General features: G+C 44.0%; 1 pseudogene; it reads right to left on the bottom strand.

Moving 5' to 3' along the window:
• Positions 1-16,702: 16,702 nt before the first annotated feature.
• LOC106593092 (uncharacterized) lies at positions 16,703-20,506 on the bottom strand (annotated as a pseudogene).
• Between the last annotated feature and the right edge of the window lie 763 nt (positions 20,507-21,269).

Here is a 21,269-nt window from a genome sequence, read left to right as displayed (position 1 = left end):
GTAAGATCAGGGGGGACTAGAGGGAAAAACTAGATCAGAACAGCAGAATCTGGTAAGATCAGGGGGACTAGAGGGAAAATCTAGATCAGAACAGCAGAGTCTGGTAAGATCAGGGGGGACTAGAGGGAAAACTAGATCAGAACAGCAGAGTCTGGTAAGATCAGGGGGGACTAGAGGGAAAAACTAGATCAGAACAGCAGAGTCTGGTAAGATCAGGGGGGACTAGAGGGAAAACTAGATCAGAACAGCAGAGTCTGGTAAGATCAGGGGGACTAGAGGGAAAACTAGATCAGAACAGCAGAGTCTGGTAAGATCAGGGGGGACTAGAGGGAAAACTAGATCAGAACAGCAGAGTCTGGTAAGATCAGGGGGGACTAGAGGGAAAACTAGATCAGAACAGCAGAGTCTGGTAAGATCAGGGGGGACTAGAGGGAAAACTAGATCAGAACAGCAGAGTCTGGTAAGATCAGGGGGGACTAGAGGGAAAAACTAGATCAGAACAGCAGAGTCTGGTAAGATCAGGGGGACTAGAGGGAAAAACTAGATCAGAACAGCAGAGTCTGGTAAGATCAGGGGGGACTAGAGGGAAAAACTAGATCAGAACAGCAGAGTCTGGTAAGATCAGGGGGGACTAGAGGGAAAAACTAGATCAGAACAGCAGAGTCTGGTAAGATCAGGGGGACTAGAGGGAAAAACTAGATCAGAACAGCAGAGTCTGGTAAGATCAGGGGGGACTAGAGGGAAAAACTAGATCAGAACAGCAGAGTCTGGTAAGATCAGGGGGACTAGAGGGAAAAACTAGATCAGAACAGCAGAGTCTGGTAAGATCAGGGGGGACTAGAGGGAAAAACTAGATCAGAACAGCAGAGTCTGGTAAGATCAGGGGGGACTAGAGGGAAAAACTAGATCAGAACAGCAGAGTCTGGTAAGATCAGGGGGGACTAGAGGGAAAAACTAGATCAGAACAGCAGAGTCTGGTAAGATCAGGGGGGACTAGAGGGAAAAACTAGATCAGAACAGCAGAGTCTGGTAAGATCAGGGGGGACTAGAGGGAAAAACTAGATCAGAACAGCAGAGTCTGGTAAGATCAGGGGGACTAGAGGGAAAACTAGATCAGAACAGCAGAGTCTGGTAAGATCAGGGGGGACTAGAGGGAAAAACTAGATCAGAACAGCAGAGTCTGGTAAGATCAGGGGGGACTAGAGGGAAAACTAGATCAGAACAGCAGAGTCTGGTAAGATCAGGGGGGACTAGAGGGAAAAACTAGATCAGAACAGCAGAGTCTGGTAAGATCAGGGGGGACTAGAGGGAAAAACTAGATCAGAACAGCAGAGTCTGGTAAGATCAGGGGGGACTAGAGGGAAAAACTAGATCAGAACAGCAGAGTCTGGTAAGATCAGGGGGGACTAGAGGGAAAACTAGATCAGAACAGCAGAGTCTGGTAAGATCAGGGGGGACTAGAGGGAAAAACTAGATCAGAACAGCAGAGTCTGGTAAGATCAGGGGGGACTAGAGGGAAAAACTAGATCAGAACAGCAGAGTCTGGTAAGATCAGGGGGGACTAGAGGGAAAAACTAGATCAGAACAGCAGAGTCTGGTAAGATCAGGGGGGACTAGAGGGAAAAACTAGATCAGAACAGCAGAGTCTGGTAAGATCAGGGGGGACTAGAGGGAAAAACTAGATCAGAACAGCAGAGTCTGGTAAGATCAGGGGGGACTAGAGGGAAAAACTAGATCAGAACAGCAGAGTCTGGTAAGATCAGGGGGGACTAGAGGGAAAAACTAGATCAGAACAGCAGAGTCTGGTAAGATCAGGGGGGACTAGAGGGAAAAACTAGATCAGAACAGCAGAGTCTGGTAAGATCAGGGGGGACTAGAGGGAAAAACTAGATCAGAACAGCAGAGTCTGGTAAGATCAGGGGGACTAGAGGGAAAAACTAGATCAGAACAGCAGAGTCTGGTAAGATCAGGGGGGACTAGAGGGAAAAACTAGATCAGAACAGCAGAGTCTGGTAAGATCAGGGGGACTAGAGGGAAAACTAGATCAGAACAGCAGAGTCTGGTAAGATCAGGGGGGACTAGAGGGAAAAACTAGATCAGAACAGCAGAGTCTGGTAAGATCAGGGGGGACTAGAGGGAAAACTAGATCAGAACAGCAGAGTCTGGTAAGATCAGGGGGGACTAGAGGGAAAAACTAGATCAGAACAGCAGAGTCTGGTAAGATCAGGGGGGACTAGAGGGAAAACTAGATCAGAACAGCAGAGTCTGGTAAGATCAGGGGGGACTAGAGGGAAAACTAGATCAGAACAGCAGAGTCTGGTAAGATCAGGGGGGACTAGAGGGAAAAACTAGATCAGAACAGCAGAGTCTGGTAAGATCAGGGGGGACTAGAGGGAAAAACTAGATCAGAACAGCAGAGTCTGGTAAGATCAGGGGGGACTAGAGGGAAAAACTAGATCAGAACAGCAGAGTCTGGTAAGATCAGGGGGGACTAGAGGGAAAAACTAGATCAGAACAGCAGAGTCTGGTAAGATCAGGGGGGACTAGAGGGAAAAACTAGATCAGAACAGCAGAGTCTGGTAAGATCAGGGGGACTAGAGGGAAAAACTAGATCAGAACAGCAGAGTCTGGTAAGATCAGGGGGGACTAGAGGGAAAAACTAGATCAGAACAGCAGAGTCTGGTAAGATCAGGGGGGACTAGAGGGAAAACTAGATCAGAACAGCAGAGTCTGGTAAGATCAGGGGGGACTAGAGGGAAAAACTAGATCAGAACAGCAGAGTCTGGTAAGATCAGGGGGGACTAGAGGGAAAACTAGATCAGAACAGCAGAGTCTGGTAAGATCAGGGGGGACTAGAGGGAAAAACTAGATCAGAACAGCAGAGTCTGGTAAGATCAGGGGGGACTAGAGGGAAAAACTAGATCAGAACAGCAGAGTCTGGTAAGATCAGGGGGGACTAGAGGGAAAAACTAGATCAGAACAGCAGAGTCTGGTAAGATCAGGGGGACTAGAGGGAAAAACTAGATCAGAACAGCAGAGTCTGGTAAGATCAGGGGGGACTAGAGGGAAAACTAGATCAGAACAGCAGAGTCTGGTAAGATCAGGGGGGACTAGAGGGAAAACTAGATCAGAACAGCAGAGTCTGGTAAGATCAGGGGGACTAGAGGGAAAAACTAGATCAGAACAGCAGAGTCTGGTAAGATCAGGGGGGACTAGAGGGAAAACTAGATCAGAACAGCAGAGTCTGGTAAGATCAGGGGGGACTAGAGGGAAAACTAGATCAGAACAGCAGAGTCTGGTAAGATCAGGGGGGACTAGAGGGAAAAACTAGATCAGAACAGCAGAGTCTGGTAAGATCAGGGGGGACTAGAGGGAAAAACTAGATCAGAACAGCAGAGTCTGGTAAGATCAGGGGGGACTAGAGGGAAAAACTAGATCAGAACAGCAGAGTCTGGTAAGATCAGGGGGGACTAGAGGGAAAAACTAGATCAGAACAGCAGAGTCTGGTAAGATCAGGGGGGACTAGAGGGAAAAACTAGATCAGAACAGCAGAGTCTGGTAAGATCAGGGGGGACTAGAGGGAAAAACTAGATCAGAACAGCAGAGTCTGGTAAGATCAGGGGGGACTAGAGGGAAAACTAGATCAGAACAGCAGAGTCTGGTAAGATCAGGGGGGACTAGAGGGAAAAACTAGATCAGAACAGCAGAGTCTGGTAAGATCAGGGGGGACTAGAGGGAAAACTAGATCAGAACAGCAGAGTCTGGTAAGATCAGGGGGGACTAGAGGGAAAAACTAGATCAGAACAGCAGAGTCTGGTAAGATCAGGGGGACTAGAGGGAAAACTAGATCAGAACAGCAGAGTCTGGTAAGATCAGGGGGGACTAGAGGGAAAAACTAGATCAGAACAGCAGAGTCTGGTAAGATCAGGGGGGACTAGAGGGAAAACTAGATCAGAACAGCAGAGTCTGGTAAGATCAGGGGGGACTAGAGGGAAAACTAGATCAGAACAGCAGAGTCTGGTAAGATCAGGGGGACTAGAGGGAAAACTAGATCAGAACAGCAGAGTCTGGTAAGATCAGGGGGGACTAGAGGGAAAACTAGATCAGAACAGCAGAGTCTGGTAAGATCAGGGGGGACTAGAGGGAAAACTAGATCAGAACAGCAGAGTCTGGTAAGATCAGGGGGGACTAGAGGGAAAAACTAGATCAGAACAGCAGAGTCTGGTAAGATCAGGGGGGACTAGAGGGAAAAACTAGATCAGAACAGCAGAGTCTGGTAAGATCAGGGGGGACTAGAGGGAAAAACTAGATCAGAACAGCAGAGTCTGGTAAGATCAGGGGGGACTAGAGGGAAAAACTAGATCAGAACAGCAGAGTCTGGTAAGATCAGGGGGACTAGAGGGAAAAACTAGATCAGAACAGCAGAGTCTGGTAAGATCAGGGGGGACTAGAGGGAAAAACTAGATCAGAACAGCAGAGTCTGGTAAGATCAGGGGGGACTAGAGGGAAAAACTAGATCAGAACAGCAGAGTCTGGTAAGATCAGGGGGGACTAGAGGGAAAAACTAGATCAGAACAGCAGAGTCTGGTAAGATCAGGGGGGACTAGAGGGAAAAACTAGATCAGAACAGCAGAGTCTGGTAAGATCAGGGGGGACTAGAGGGAAAAACTAGATCAGAACAGCAGAGTCTGGTAAGATCAGGGGGGACTAGAGGGAAAACTAGATCAGAACAGCAGAGTCTGGTAAGATCAGGGGGGACTAGAGGGAAAACTAGATCAGAACAGCAGAGTCTGGTAAGATCAGGGGGGACTAGAGGGAAAAACTAGATCAGAACAGCAGAGTCTGGTAAGATCAGGGGGGACTAGAGGGAAAAACTAGATCAGAACAGCAGAGTCTGGTAAGATCAGGGGGGACTAGAGGGAAAAACTAGATCAGAACAGCAGAGTCTGGTAAGATCAGGGGGGACTAGAGGGAAAACTAGATCAGAACAGCAGAGTCTGGTAAGATCAGGGGGGACTAGAGGGAAAAACTAGATCAGAACAGCAGAGTCTGGTAAGATCAGGGGGGACTAGAGGGAAAACTAGATCAGAACAGCAGAGTCTGGTAAGATCAGGGGGGACTAGAGGGAAAAACTAGATCAGAACAGCAGAGTCTGGTAAGATCAGGGGGGACTAGAGGGAAAACTAGATCAGAACAGCAGAGTCTGGTAAGATCAGGGGGGACTAGAGGGAAAAACTAGATCAGAACAGCAGAGTCTGGTAAGATCAGGGGGACTAGAGGGAAAACTAGATCAGAACAGCAGAGTCTGGTAAGATCAGGGGGACTAGAGGGAAAAACTAGATCAGAACAGCAGAGTCTGGTAAGATCAGGGGGGACTAGAGGGAAAACTAGATCAGAACAGCAGAGTCTGGTAAGATCAGGGGGGACTAGAGGGAAAACTAGATCAGAACAGCAGAGTCTGGTAAGATCAGGGGGGACTAGAGGGAAAAACTAGATCAGAACAGCAGAGTCTGGTAAGATCAGGGGGGACTAGAGGGAAAAACTAGATCAGAACAGCAGAGTCTGGTAAGATCAGGGGGGACTAGAGGGAAAAACTAGATCAGAACAGCAGAGTCTGGTAAGATCAGGGGGGACTAGAGGGAAAAACTAGATCAGAACAGCAGAGTCTGGTAAGATCAGGGGGGACTAGAGGGAAAAACTAGATCAGAACAGCAGAGTCTGGTAAGATCAGGGGGGACTAGAGGGAAAAACTAGATCAGAACAGCAGAGTCTGGTAAGATCAGGGGGGACTAGAGGGAAAAACTAGATCAGAACAGCAGAGTCTGGTAAGATCAGGGGGACTAGAGGGAAAACTAGATCAGAACAGCAGAGTCTGGTAAGATCAGGGGGACTAGAGGGAAAAACTAGATCAGAACAGCAGAGTCTGGTAAGATCAGGGGGGACTAGAGGGAAAAACTAGATCAGAACAGCAGAGTCTGGTAAGATCAGGGGGGACTAGAGGGAAAAACTAGATCAGAACAGCAGAGTCTGGTAAGATCAGGGGGGACTAGAGGGAAAAACTAGATCAGAACAGCAGAGTCTGGTAAGATCAGGGGGGACTAGAGGGAAAAACTAGATCAGAACAGCAGAGTCTGGTAAGATCAGGGGGGACTAGAGGGAAAAACTAGATCAGAACAGCAGAGTCTGGTAAGATCAGGGGGGACTAGAGGGAAAACTAGATCAGAACAGCAGAGTCTGGTAAGATCAGGGGGGACTAGAGGGAAAAACTAGATCAGAACAGCAGAGTCTGGTAAGATCAGGGGGGACTAGAGGGAAAAACTAGATCAGAACAGCAGAGTCTGGTAAGATCAGGGGGACTAGAGGGAAAACTAGATCAGAACAGCAGAGTCTGGTAAGATCAGGGGGGACTAGAGGGAAAAACTAGATCAGAACAGCAGAGTCTGGTAAGATCAGGGGGGACTAGAGGGAAAAACTAGATCAGAACAGCAGAGTCTGGTAAGATCAGGGGGGACTAGAGGGAAAACTAGATCAGAACAGCAGAGTCTGGTAAGATCAGGGGGGACTAGAGGGAAAAACTAGATCAGAACAGCAGAGTCTGGTAAGATCAGGGGGGACTAGAGGGAAAAACTAGATCAGAACAGCAGAGTCTGGTAAGATCAGGGGGGACTAGAGGGAAAAACTAGATCAGAACAGCAGAGTCTGGTAAGATCAGGGGGGACTAGAGGGAAAACTAGATCAGAACAGCAGAGTCTGGTAAGATCAGGGGGACTAGAGGGAAAACTAGATCAGAACAGCAGAGTCTGGTAAGATCAGGGGGGACTAGAGGGAAAAACTAGATCAGAACAGCAGAGTCTGGTAAGATCAGGGGGGACTAGAGGGAAAAACTAGATCAGAACAGCAGAGTCTGGTAAGATCAGGGGGGACTAGAGGGAAAAACTAGATCAGAACAGCAGAGTCTGGTAAGATCAGGGGGGACTAGAGGGAAAAACTAGATCAGAACAGCAGAGTCTGGTAAGATCAGGGGGGACTAGAGGGAAAAACTAGATCAGAACAGCAGAGTCTGGTAAGATCAGGGGGGACTAGAGGGAAAACTAGATCAGAACAGCAGAGTCTGGTAAGATCAGGGGGGACTAGAGGGAAAAACTAGATCAGAACAGCAGAGTCTGGTAAGATCAGGGGGGACTAGAGGGAAAAACTAGATCAGAACAGCAGAGTCTGGTAAGATCAGGGGGACTAGAGGGAAAACTAGATCAGAACAGCAGAGTCTGGTAAGATCAGGGGGGACTAGAGGGAAAAACTAGATCAGAACAGCAGAGTCTGGTAAGATCAGGGGGGACTAGAGGGAAAAACTAGATCAGAACAGCAGAGTCTGGTAAGATCAGGGGGGACTAGAGGGAAAAACTAGATCAGAACAGCAGAGTCTGGTAAGATCAGGGGGGACTAGAGGGAAAAACTAGATCAGAACAGCAGAGTCTGGTAAGATCAGGGGGGACTAGAGGGAAAAACTAGATCAGAACAGCAGAGTCTGGTAAGATCAGGGGGGACTAGAGGGAAAAACTAGATCAGAACAGCAGAGTCTGGTAAGATCAGGGGGGACTAGAGGGAAAAACTAGATCAGAACAGCAGAGTCTGGTAAGATCAGGGGGACTAGAGGGAAAAACTAGATCAGAACAGCAGAGTCTGGTAAGATCAGGGGGGACTAGAGGGAAAAACTAGATCAGAACAGCAGAGTCTGGTAAGATCAGGGGGGACTAGAGGGAAAAACTAGATCAGAACAGCAGAGTCTGGTAAGATCAGGGGGGACTAGAGGGAAAACTAGATCAGAACAGCAGAGTCTGGTAAGATCAGGGGGACTAGAGGGAAAAACTAGATCAGAACAGCAGAGTCTGGTAAGATCAGGGGGGACTAGAGGGAAAAACTAGATCAGAACAGCAGAGTCTGGTAAGATCAGGGGGGACTAGAGGGAAAAACTAGATCAGAACAGCAGAGTCTGGTAAGATCAGGGGGGACTAGAGGGAAAAACTAGATCAGAACAGCAGAGTCTGGTAAGATCAGGGGGGACTAGAGGGAAAAACTAGATCAGAACAGCAGAGTCTGGTAAGATCAGGGGGGACTAGAGGGAAAAACTAGATCAGAACAGCAGAGTCTGGTAAGATCAGGGGGGACTAGAGGGAAAAACTAGATCAGAACAGCAGAGTCTGGTAAGATCAGGGGGGACTAGAGGGAAAACTAGATCAGAACAGCAGAGTCTGGTAAGATCAGGGGGGACTAGAGGGAAAAACTAGATCAGAACAGCAGAGTCTGGTAAGATCAGGGGGACTAGAGGGAAAAACTAGATCAGAACAGCAGAGTCTGGTAAGATCAGGGGGGACTAGAGGGAAAACTAGATCAGAACAGCAGAGTCTGGTAAGATCAGGGGGGACTAGAGGGAAAAACTAGATCAGAACAGCAGAGTCTGGTAAGATCAGGGGGGACTAGAGGGAAAACTAGATCAGAACAGCAGAGTCTGGTAAGATCAGGGGGGACTAGAGGGAAAACTAGATCAGAACAGCAGAGTCTGGTAAGATCAGGGGGACTAGAGGGAAAAACTAGATCAGAACAGCAGAGTCTGGTAAGATCAGGGGGGACTAGAGGGAAAAACTAGATCAGAACAGCAGAGTCTGGTAAGATCAGGGGGGACTAGAGGGAAAAACTAGATCAGAACAGCAGAGTCTGGTAAGATCAGGGGGGACTAGAGGGAAAAACTAGATCAGAACAGCAGAGTCTGGTAAGATCAGGGGGGACTAGAGGGAAAAACTAGATCAGAACAGCAGAGTCTGGTAAGATCAGGGGGGACTAGAGGGAAAAACTAGATCAGAACAGCAGAGTCTGGTAAGATCAGGGGGGACTAGAGGGAAAAACTAGATCAGAACAGCAGAGTCTGGTAAGATCAGGGGGGACTAGAGGGAAAACTAGATCAGAACAGCAGAGTCTGGTAAGATCAGGGGGGACTAGAGGGAAAAACTAGATCAGAACAGCAGAGTCTGGTAAGATCAGGGGGGACTAGAGGGAAAAACTAGATCAGAACAGCAGAGTCTGGTAAGATCAGGGGGGACTAGAGGGAAAAACTAGATCAGAACAGCAGAGTCTGGTAAGATCAGGGGGACTAGAGGGAAAACTAGATCAGAACAGCAGAGTCTGGTAAGATCAGGGGGACTAGAGGGAAAACTAGATCAGAACAGCAGAGTCTGGTAAGATCAGGGGGGACTAGAGGGAAAACTAGATCAGAACAGCAGAGTCTGGTAAGATCAGGGGGGACTAGAGGGAAAAACTAGATCAGAACAGCAGAGTCTGGTAAGATCAGGGGGGACTAGAGGGAAAACTAGATCAGAACAGCAGAGTCTGGTAAGATCAGGGGGGACTAGAGGGAAAAACTAGATCAGAACAGCAGAGTCTGGTAAGATCAGGGGGGACTAGAGGGAAAACTAGATCAGAACAGCAGAGTCTGGTAAGATCAGGGGGGACTAGAGGGAAAAACTAGATCAGAACAGCAGAGTCTGGTAAGATCAGGGGGACTAGAGGGAAAAACTAGATCAGAACAGCAGAGTCTGGTAAGATCAGGGGGGACTAGAGGGAAAAACTAGATCAGAACAGCAGAGTCTGGTAAGATCAGGGGGGACTAGAGGGAAAAACTAGATCAGAACAGCAGAGTCTGGTAAGATCAGGGGGACTAGAGGGAAAAACTAGATCAGAACAGCAGAGTCTGGTAAGATCAGGGGGGACTAGAGGGAAAAACTAGATCAGAACAGCAGAGTCTGGTAAGATCAGGGGGGACTAGAGGGAAAAACTAGATCAGAACAGCAGAGTCTGGTAAGATCAGGGGGGACTAGAGGGAAAAACTAGATCAGAACAGCAGAGTCTGGTAAGATCAGGGGGGACTAGAGGGAAAACTAGATCAGAACAGCAGAGTCTGGTAAGATCAGGGGGGACTAGAGGGAAAAACTAGATCAGAACAGCAGAGTCTGGTAAGATCAGGGGGGACTAGAGGGAAAAACTAGATCAGAACAGCAGAGTCTGGTAAGATCAGGGGGGACTAGAGGGAAAAACTAGATCAGAACAGCAGAGTCTGGTAAGATCAGGGGGGACTAGAGGGAAAAACTAGATCAGAACAGCAGAGTCTGGTAAGATCAGGGGGGACTAGAGGGAAAAACTAGATCAGAACAGCAGAGTCTGGTAAGATCAGGGGGGACTAGAGGGAAAAACTAGATCAGAACAGCAGAGTCTGGTAAGATCAGGGGGGACTAGAGGGAAAACTAGATCAGAACAGCAGAGTCTGGTAAGATCAGGGGGACTAGAGGGAAAAACTAGATCAGAACAGCAGAGTCTGGTAAGATCAGGGGGGACTAGAGGGAAAAACTAGATCAGAACAGCAGAGTCTGGTAAGATCAGGGGGGACTAGAGGGAAAACTAGATCAGAACAGCAGAGTCTGGTAAGATCAGGGGGACTAGAGGGAAAACTAGATCAGAACAGCAGAGTCTGGTAAGATCAGGGGGGACTAGAGGGAAAAACTAGATCAGAACAGCAGAGTCTGGTAAGATCAGGGGGGACTAGAGGGAAAAACTAGATCAGAACAGCAGAGTCTGGTAAGATCAGGGGGGACTAGAGGGAAAAACTAGATCAGAACAGCAGAGTCTGGTAAGATCAGGGGGGACTAGAGGGAAAACTAGATCAGAACAGCAGAGTCTGGTAAGATCAGGGGGGACTAGAGGGAAAAACTAGATCAGAACAGCAGAGTCTGGTAAGATCAGGGGGGACTAGAGGGAAAAACTAGATCAGAACAGCAGAGTCTGGTAAGATCAGGGGGGACTAGAGGGAAAACTAGATCAGAACAGCAGAGTCTGGTAAGATCAGGGGGACTAGAGGGAAAACTAGATCAGAACAGCAGAGTCTGGTAAGATCAGGGGGGACTAGAGGGAAAACTAGATCAGAACAGCAGAGTCTGGTAAGATCAGGGGGGACTAGAGGGAAAAACTAGATCAGAACAGCAGAGTCTGGTAAGATCAGGGGGACTAGAGGGAAAAACTAGATCAGAACAGCAGAGTCTGGTAAGATCAGGGGGGACTAGAGGGAAAAACTAGATCAGAACAGCAGAGTCTGGTAAGATCAGGGGGACTAGAGGGAAAACTAGATCAGAACAGCAGAGTCTGGTAAGATCAGGGGGGACTAGAGGGAAAAACTAGATCAGAACAGCAGAGTCTGGTAAGATCAGGGGGGACTAGAGGGAAAAACTAGATCAGAACAGCAGAGTCTGGTAAGATCAGGGGGGACTAGAGGGAAAACTAGATCAGAACAGCAGAGTCTGGTAAGATCAGGGGGGACTAGAGGGAAAAACTAGATCAGAACAGCAGAGTCTGGTAAGATCAGGGGGGACTAGAGGGAAAAACTAGATCAGAACAGCAGAGTCTGGTAAGATCAGGGGGGACTAGAGGGAAAAACTAGATCAGAACAGCAGAGTCTGGTAAGATCAGGGGGGACTAGAGGGAAAAACTAGATCAGAACAGCAGAGTCTGGTAAGATCAGGGGGGACTAGAGGGAAAAACTAGATCAGAACAGCAGAGTCTGGTAAGATCAGGGGGGACTAGAGGGAAAACTAGATCAGAACAGCAGAGTCTGGTAAGATCAGGGGGACTAGAGGGAAAAACTAGATCAGAACAGCAGAGTCTGGTAAGATCAGGGGGGACTAGAGGGAAAACTAGATCAGAACAGCAGAGTCTGGTAAGATCAGGGGGGACTAGAGGGAAAACTAGATCAGAACAGCAGAGTCTGGTAAGATCAGGGGGGACTAGAGGGAAAACTAGATCAGAACAGCAGAGTCTGGTAAGATCAGGGGGACTAGAGGGAAAAACTAGATCAGAACAGCAGAGTCTGGTAAGATCAGGGGGGACTAGAGGGAAAAACTAGATCAGAACAGCAGAGTCTGGTAAGATCAGGGGGACTAGAGGGAAAAACTAGATCAGAACAGCAGAGTCTGGTAAGATCAGGGGGGACTAGAGGGAAAAGAAACTCTAGGTCACTTTTACTCCACACATAGGGACACATACAAAGCTCTCCCTCTCCCTCCATCTGGTAAATATGAACATAACTCTATCCTCCTGATTCCTGCTTACAAGCAAACCCTGAAACAGGAAGTACCAGCTCAATAAGGAGGTGGTCCGATGAAGCGGATGCTCAGCTACAGGACTGTTTCACTAAAACAGACTGGAATATGTTCAGGGATTCATCCGGTGGCATTGAGGAGTTTACCACATCAGTCAACGGCTTCATTAATAAGTGCATCGACGCCACAGTGACTGTACGTACATAAGTATATATTTGCGACAGTTTGACTAAAACAATCTGACCGAACAAACGACTAAATAGGGTCAGCCATAATAGCTATTGATTCTTGAAGAATATAACTTAGAAATGACTCAAATGTTTCAGCTGTTTTGAACCCCATCAGAAACCAAAACATAAGCTTGTATAACCCCAACAGAAACCAAAACATAAACTTGTATAACCCCAACAGAAACCAAAACATAAGCTTGTATAACCCCAACAGAAACCAAAACATAAGCTTGTATAGAAACCAAAACATAAGCTTGTATAGCCCCACTGTTTGTAAACCAACACTGTATAGCCTCGAAATCAGGTTAAAACTATCATTTTGACCTCATGGATGGCCAGTCCTTGTATTTATAGTGTAGTCAATTCAGGGGGTAGCCCTGAGCTGAACTCAAACCTGGGTCCAGCGACTGTCAAGCCAACACCTTACAACTGTTACGCCAAGATGTCTGAACTTCTTGACGAGGTCGCTAGGTTTGGGGTTAAGGTTGCTACAATAGCTTTCTCTATGAATTTGAGAGTGGTTGTATTTCTCCAGCCCCCATCCCTCAGCTGTTAACCAAACCAAGTCTCTAGGCAGCCATTTGTTGCTGTTTAAAACCTACGTTGTCCCTTTAAACAAGCCACACATCAATCAACTAATCTGCAGTTAATACAATAACAAAGTTGTAATTCCACCACTGTTTTGGTAATAAGATGATGATGGGGCTGAAGAAATGTAACTACTCTCAAATTCATAGACGGACCTACGGATGCAAGGACTGACCATCCATGATATCAACATTATAGTTTTAACCATGTTGAGGCTATACAGTGTTGATTTACATTGTTTCTAAACATTGGAGTATAAAAAGCTTATTTGGGGTTCTGATGGGGTACAACAATTGAACTAAGCTCATGAGGCATGTGTTATATTCTTCAAGAATCAATGGCTATAAATAAATAAATAATTTAAGAGTCAAAATATGGATGTAGCAACTACAGATTTCCCCTTTAAAACCAAACATCAGTTCAACAACTGCAGAGTTTGTGCCTCTGTATTTAAGACAGTACTTACTAGTGTTAATCAGGGAACGGTTTCTCAAAACCATTTTAGGGCTAAGTTCATCGTTAGCACCATTGGACGCCTTAAGATGCGTTTCTGTAACCGGCCCCAGATATCCAGCTTCCCCTTCTTCTTCCTCCTTTTTCGATGTGACAGTCATCTCCCCCTCCTCTTTCACTCCAAAAACGTTCTCTTCCTCCTGTTCTTTTATAGTAACATCCTCTTCTTTTACAGTAACATCCTCCTCTTCTTTTACAGTAACATCCTCCTCTTCTTTTACAGTAACATCCTCCTCTTCTTTTACAGTAACATCCTCTTCTTTTACAGTAACATCCTCCTCTTCTTTTACAGTAACCTCCTCTTCTTTTACAGTAACCTCCTCTTCTTTTACAGTAACCTCCTCTTCTTTTACAGTAACCTCCTCTTCTTTTACAGTAACATCCTCTTCTTTTACAGTAACATCCTCTTCTTTTACAGTAACATCCTCTTCTTTTATAGTAACATCCTCCTCTTTCACTCTGAACGCGTCTTCCTCTTCTTTCACTGTAACGTCTATCTCTTCTTCTTTCACAGTAACAGCTTCACCCTCTGCTTGTTTTTGTATTGTAACATCTTCCTCCTCCTTTTTTACGACCTCTTTTTTAGCAGGAGGAGAGTAGCTTAGTGAGCTCATGGTCGGGAATGTTAGCTAGCTAGGCTAATGCTATCTTAACAAGTCAGCTAGCTGACTAATAACAACGTAAAAAAAATGTATAAATTGGATAACGAACAAGTCGACAGAAGTGTGTTTAAAACACAGTGTCTGATATACGCGAAAGCGTCTAATTTGTTCGGCTATTTTGTCTAGCAAGCTACCGAGGTGGCTGAATAACGGTTGCAGCTGTTTAAAGAAGCGTTCTGTCCACTAGATTATACGTCACACTAGCAGCGTTACCTTAAACCCTCACATCGCCATCTGCTGACTGGAGTGGGTAACGCAGCTGAATAAAATGTATATTTTACTTTCAGACAACAAGTTAACGGTTAGGAGGCATTCTTTTTTACCCACCAATGTAACAACAGTGTGGGAAAAATGCAATATTTCGCAACGTCATATTGATCTACTCTGTACTACCAAGTCTGTATGCTTCATGTTGGTTTGCAATTATAATATTGAGAAAGTTCCAGTGAAACTATTTTTTTTTATTTAAACAGGTAGGCTAGTTGAGAACAAGTTCTCATTTACAACTGCGACCTGGCCAAGATAAAGCAAAGCAGTTCGACACATACAACAACACAGAGTTACACATGGAATAAACAAACATACAATCAATAATACAGTAGAAAAGTATATATACAGCATGTGCAAATGAGGTAGGATAAGGGAGGTAAGGCAATAAATAGGCCATGGTGGCGAAGTAATTACAATATAGCGATTAAACACTGGAATGGTAGAATGTGCAGAAGATGAATGTGCAAGTAGAGATACTGGGGTGCAAAGGAGCAAGATAAATAAATACAGTATGGGGATGAGGTAGGTAGATAGGCTGTTTACAGATGGACTATGTACAGGTGCAGTGATCTGTGAGATGCTCTGACAGCTGGTGAGGGAGGATCCTATCTGCTTTATATCGGCAGCTATTCTTGTTATGGACCTTCATTTATAAGCATCATTTTTCTCCACACAGATATTACATATGGAATCGGGACATATTATATAAAAATACTTCTTTGTTTTTAGAATATTACCTACGATTAACCCTGTTGACTCATCAGTAGGAAAGATTTGCTTTTATTTCAGTCAATTCAACAACAATAGAGCTATACAAGCCTTCTTTCAACAGGATCAACCTGAATCGTTTCTAGTAATATCTCCTCCTTCCAGGCTTCTTTTTCTTCTTTGCGACTTTATATGGCGATTGGCAACCAACTAACTGGGTATATGCTTCTAAAAACCAATGAGGAGATGGGAGAGGCAGGACTTGCAGCGGGTTCTGCATCACAAATAGAATCAACTTCTATTTTAGCGCCTGGCAACGCAGACGCTCGTTGGCGCGAGCGAGCAGAATGGGTGCAATGATTGAATAACATGCATGTGTAAATGTATTTTGCATCGCTCTCGCACATGCGATGTGTCCGTTTTGGGCATGGTGTTAGGGTTAGCAGTGTGGAAAAGGTTGGGGTTATTTAAGGTAAGGGTTAGGCATTACGGTTAGCAGTGTGGTTAAGGTAAGGTTTAGGCATTAGGGTTAGCAGTGTGGTTAAGGTAAGGGTTAGGCATTAGGGTTAGCAGTATGGTAAAGGTTAGGTTTTAAATCAGATTTTATGACTGTGGTACTAACCTTTGCCTCTTAAGGGGAAAGTAATAACTGAAAGTTAAAAAATAACTGAAAGTAATCAGATTACATTACTGAGTTTGGGGAATCCAACAGTTACGTTACTGATGACACGTTTAGACAGGTAACTAGTAACTAACAGATTACATTTAGAACGTAACCTACCCAACCCTGGATACAGTATATAGGTCTCTCCATGGGTGGGAGATGGACATTTAAGATGATCAACACTCTCTTTATATTACTGACTTGTTGACTGATTGATCCATTCATCCTTCCATCCCTCCTCAGCCTTCCTCTCATCTGAAGACCCAGTGAGGGTGGAGCTCAGTCAGAGAGCTGTTGAGGGACTGGTTAGGAAGAACACTTCTACAGCCAGAGAGGTGAGAGGTCACACATGGTTTAGATGGTAAATATTTATGTTCCCTTAGCGGTTCATAACATCAGCAAAAGGGAATATGTTCCATCATCTATGTTTATTTACATTAGTGCAACTTGTCCACTGATATTGGTGTAATTTCTCACCCCTTTTGTCTGTATGTAAGTCAATTTCCCCTCAGGCACACACATTTGTTCTTTGTTAGTATGAATGTAATTTGTCTATACTGAACAAAAATATAAATGCAACAATTTCAAAGATTTTACTGAGTTAAAGTTCATATAAGGAAATCAGTCAATTGAAATAAATAAATTGGGCCCTAATCTATGGATTTCAAATGACTGGGAATACAGATATGCATCTGTTGATCATGCTGTTTAATCAGCTTCTTGATATGCCACTCCTGTCAGGTGGATGGATTATCTTGGTAAAGGAGAAATGCTCACTAACATGGATGTAAACAAATTTGTGCACAAAATGTGAGGGAAATAAGGTTTTTGTGCGTATGGAACATTTCTGGGATCTTTTATTTCAGCTCATGAAACATGGGACCAGCACCTTACATGTTACGTTTACATTTTTCTTCAGTGTAGAATGTACTTTCCCCACTCATTCACCCCGTCTCTTTACATTTCTTATGCATATTCGGTGGCCTGATTGCGTCCAGACTGTCAAATTCCGAACACAATGCCCATCCCGGCAAATCTAAATCTAATGCGAGCACATTGTGACTTTTGTGCATCCAGACCAGCTTGATCGGATGACGGAAGTCACATTTAGGTGCCAGGTGTAACTGAGGCTGTAGATGCTCCATATCCATTACTTTGAGTGTTTTATATAATATGACTAAATGTGTTTCTGTGTTACAGGGGCAGTCAAGAAATGGAACAGCAAGGCCACAGAACATGACATAAGCAGAGCTGTGGGAGACCACCTCAAGCCCCTGGTAGAGCTGGGGGTGGTGTTTACCACTCCACCACGCCTTCAGCAGGCTGGAAAAGTGGGATTGATACTGTTTGATCCATTTGTTTCAGTTTTCAGTAGTTGAATCCTTTGACTTATTTATTTAAAAAAAAATCATTTTCAACCAAAAAATTTTACTGGATTGGTTGAAAAAAGATACTAAACTTACATACAATGTACTATTTTGACAGTGGAAGATATACTGAATTTAATCTGTTTTTCATACTAGAATGGACCAAGATACGTGTTGCTTTTGCACATATTTGTTCATTGGTTTCGCAAGTCTGTTGATTGGTCGGTCATTGGGTTCATTTGTTTTACAATATGTTCAAATCAAGCTTTATTTATACAGCACATTTCAGACATGGACGAATAAAAGCAATAACAATAAAAACTGAAATATTTACTACACAACAATCATAAGGATAAAAAAACTAAAGAATAACAAAAACTGAAAGACTAATGAGCATTCTAAGGAAAAGCTTGTTTTATTCCATTCTTTGTAAACAATATAATTTGAACCCAAAAATGGTCAGTCGGTTGCATAAATAATTAAGATGACTAAATGTTACATGAAATGCAAATATGATGAAATATCAAAACAGAATGTTAATATGTATTGGCAATAATTCACTTAATTAATGGTGAGGAATGGAATTATTAAACATTTATATTTTTTCAGGCTGAATGTTTGAAATAAAAATAATATTTATATTATATGAATAAAATATAGTAGGTGATTTGAGTCATACTTCTTCAGTGGAAAGAAGACAACTACAACCTGAATGTTGTAAAGAAATACTGGAGTGATGATGGATTGTTCATAGACCCATTTTTTTTAATACTGCGTCCATGTGTATAGGCTGCAAGTACGTTGAATTAAGTTGTTTTCAAGTCGTTGAAACAAGGACCTGAAAAATACATATTTTCAACTTTCAACCAAAACCGAACGTAGTTTGGACCTCGGGTATAGTCTTGTTGTCTTTTCAATGTCATTTTGCTAGGTGGGAGAGCCCAATGTCAAAACAGTTTTAACGTGTCCTAATCAATAACCAATATGCAGAAACAGTTTGTGATATATTGACAACTTAAACATGAAATGTACTATCTACACAAACACAATAGTAATCATATTACTTAAAAAAAAAAAATGGAAACGAGCACCTTCTAAACTGCACATGCACCAAAAACACTGTTTTAACAACTGGCAAGAAACCACTGATATCGATTAGGGGGGAAATCAGGTTGTACGTGCTGTTGAAACTAACACAACAACAAAAAACACAAGGAGATGGGAGATATATTTTACCTCACTGGTTAGACGACAACCTGTAGAAGACAGTCGGCTACATTTTGGACTGATGCATTTAAATGTAGGGGTCCCTAAAACGAAGAGAAACGCAACACTTATTTGTCATCACTCATATCGATATGAAATCAATTGCGCGAAAGGGGGAGATGAGATTGCACGTAGGGTTAGAACAGTTAAAAAAACACATGGAGTCTGGGAATAATGTGTACATCACTGGTTAGAGGACAATTAGTAGAAAACAGCCAGCTAAAGTTTGAAGTGATGCATTTTGATTTAAGTGGGTTGCCAACGTAAGTGTAACGCAACACTTTATTTGTCAATCACTTTTTGTTAATGACATAAATAGTACTTTTTGTTAATTCAGAGCCTGGATTTTTCCCCTGATGAGGCTAATATTGTGCTGAAATCAATAGAAACGGGGGAAAACGTTTAGGGTTCTACATTGTGACATTATTAATGAAAATACTCCTACTACAATGTTAAACATTCTAAATTGTGACATTATTTAATTGATAAACTCCTTCATGTATGAATTTTCTGATGTTTAATCAGAGATCTTTTATCAGAGATATTTTATCAGAGTATCTCTTGTCACATTGATCACAGCTATGACACTTCTCTCCTGTGTGTGTTCTCTGGTGGGATTTTAAACATCCTGATGAAACAAAACTCTTTCCACAGTCAGAGCAGTGATACGGTTTCTCTCCTGTGTGTGTTCTTTTGTGTATAGTACAACAGCTAGATGTAACAAAACTCTTCCCACATTGATCACAGCTATAAGGCTTCTCTCCTGTGTGTGTTCTCTGGTGTCTTTTCAGGCTGCCAGATGTAACAAAACTCTTCCCACAATGATTACAGCTATAAGGCTTCTCTCCTGTGTGTGTTGTCTGGTGTACTTTTAAATGTCCTGTCGAAACAAAACTCTTTCCGCAGTCAGAGCAGTGGTAAGGTTTCTCTCCTGTGTGTGTTCTCTGGTGTATATTACGACTATTAGATGTAACAAATCTCTTCCCACATTGATCACAGCTATAAGGTTTCTCTCCTGTATGGATTCTCTGATGTACTATCAGGCCGCCTGAGTGACTAAAACTCTTCCCACATTGATCACACCTATAAGGTTTATCTCCTGTGTGTGTTCTCTGGTGTAATTTTAAATGTCCTGACAAACCAAAACACTTCCCACAGTCAGCACAGCTATAAGGTTTCTCTCCTGTATGGATTCTCTGATGTATTTTAAGGGTTGCTAGAGATGTGCATCTCTTCCCACAATGAGAGCAGCTGTGAGATTTCTCTCCAGTGTGTATTCTCAAGTGTGATATCAGTGTGTTTGAGTGAGCAAAGCTCTTCCCACATTGATGACAGCTATAAGGCTTCTCTCCTGTGTGTGTTCTCTGGTGTGATTGTAAATATCCTGAGACAGCTAAACTCTTTCCACAGTCAGAGCAATGGTAAGGCTTCTCTCATGTGTGTTTTCTCTGGTGTATAGTCAGCTGGCTAGATGTAGTGAAACTCTTCCCACATTGATAAAACTATTCGTTTTTTCTTCAGTGTGAATTCTCTGGTGTACCTTTAGTGAATCTAATCTTGAGTAACTCTTCCCACAGTCAGAGCAGTGGTGAGGTTTCTTCCCCCTGGGTCTCTGTTGGTGTTTGAGACGTTCTGATGTGGAGAGACTCTTCTCTGCCTCGTCAGCTTCATGATGTTGTTGAGGCTCACCAGTGGATCCACAATAGTCACGTCTCTCTCCTGTCTGAACAACAAAGTCAGACAGATGGTTAAGTAGAAATCTACAGTAGAAATCTACAGTTGATTTTGAGCTAAAAGGTGATGCCAATGATGTTGTACAACAACTTACATCTGTAATGAATGTTTAAATGGTTTTATAAACTTATTTGAAAATAGTATTAATAAAACAGTCAAGTGAGCAACAACATTCACATTCTGTCTTGTTTTTTTTATATATTAGAAGTAAAGTGGATGGTTCTACGCTATAAATAAGTTATTAAAGTTGCTGAAACCCTAAGCAGTGTGCCAGACGACTCTTGGTCACCAATATAGGCCCCTTTCTTGTGATTACAAAAATTGCAGAATTAAAGATCTGTGTCGCTATTCACTAATTCACTCTCATTGGGGGAAAACTCAGGGGAGTTCTCATAGGCTGCCAGCAAAAATATCCCCCATTTACAGGTTGCTTATGAGTCCATTTCACACTACTTTTAAATTACAATTGTAAGGCTCATTTGAAAGTATAATGTTTGTGTCATCATCGCAAATCAATTGCTTTATACTTAAAAAGCACTTGCTCTTTGGCTAGCTTTGCTACCAGCCTGTCAATGAGCATTAGCATTCAGGCTAACAACTGTTTGATCCAAAATACATACTATCACAACTTAAAAAACACTTGCTCTTTGGCTAGCTTTGCTGACAGCCTATGTCAATGAGCGTTAGCATTCAAGCTAACAACCGCTGCATCCAAAATGAGGTATTTTGCCACCATCACAACTTCGAAAAAGGCACTCGCACATCTGAGCTGATCTTTTTGTTGCAGGTGCCTGGTATCAATGGAATAACATGAGAGAAAAGAGGAAACATTAGAAAGATACTGAGCAGCTCATGTTATAGACAGAAGCTTGCTACATGGCAGACCAATCCGAACTCATCTCTTGGCATGTCCAGCCCATCAATTATCTCAGCCAATCGTGGCTAGAGGGAAGGTTCCTGACTTTTTCCGTGGCTAAACCAACTAAATTGTAATAATTTTATTGGGATTTACAGATGGCATACAAGTTTGTTATTAAGGCACATGAAAGTTCACATGTTCCAGAAGACATTTCTGGAGAAAAAAATGGTTTCGTTCAAATGCCTCTCCTGTGAAGTGGTGATGTGCGACA

The sequence above is a fragment of the Salmo salar genome, chromosome 02 (genome assembly GCF_965601325.2).
Source record: "Salmo salar chromosome 02, fSalSal1, whole genome shotgun sequence".
Lineage (NCBI taxonomy): Eukaryota > Metazoa > Chordata > Actinopteri > Salmoniformes > Salmonidae > Salmo > Salmo salar.
Note: the sequence above shows the minus strand (reverse complement) of the source record. Positions and strands in the feature narration are given on the sequence as shown.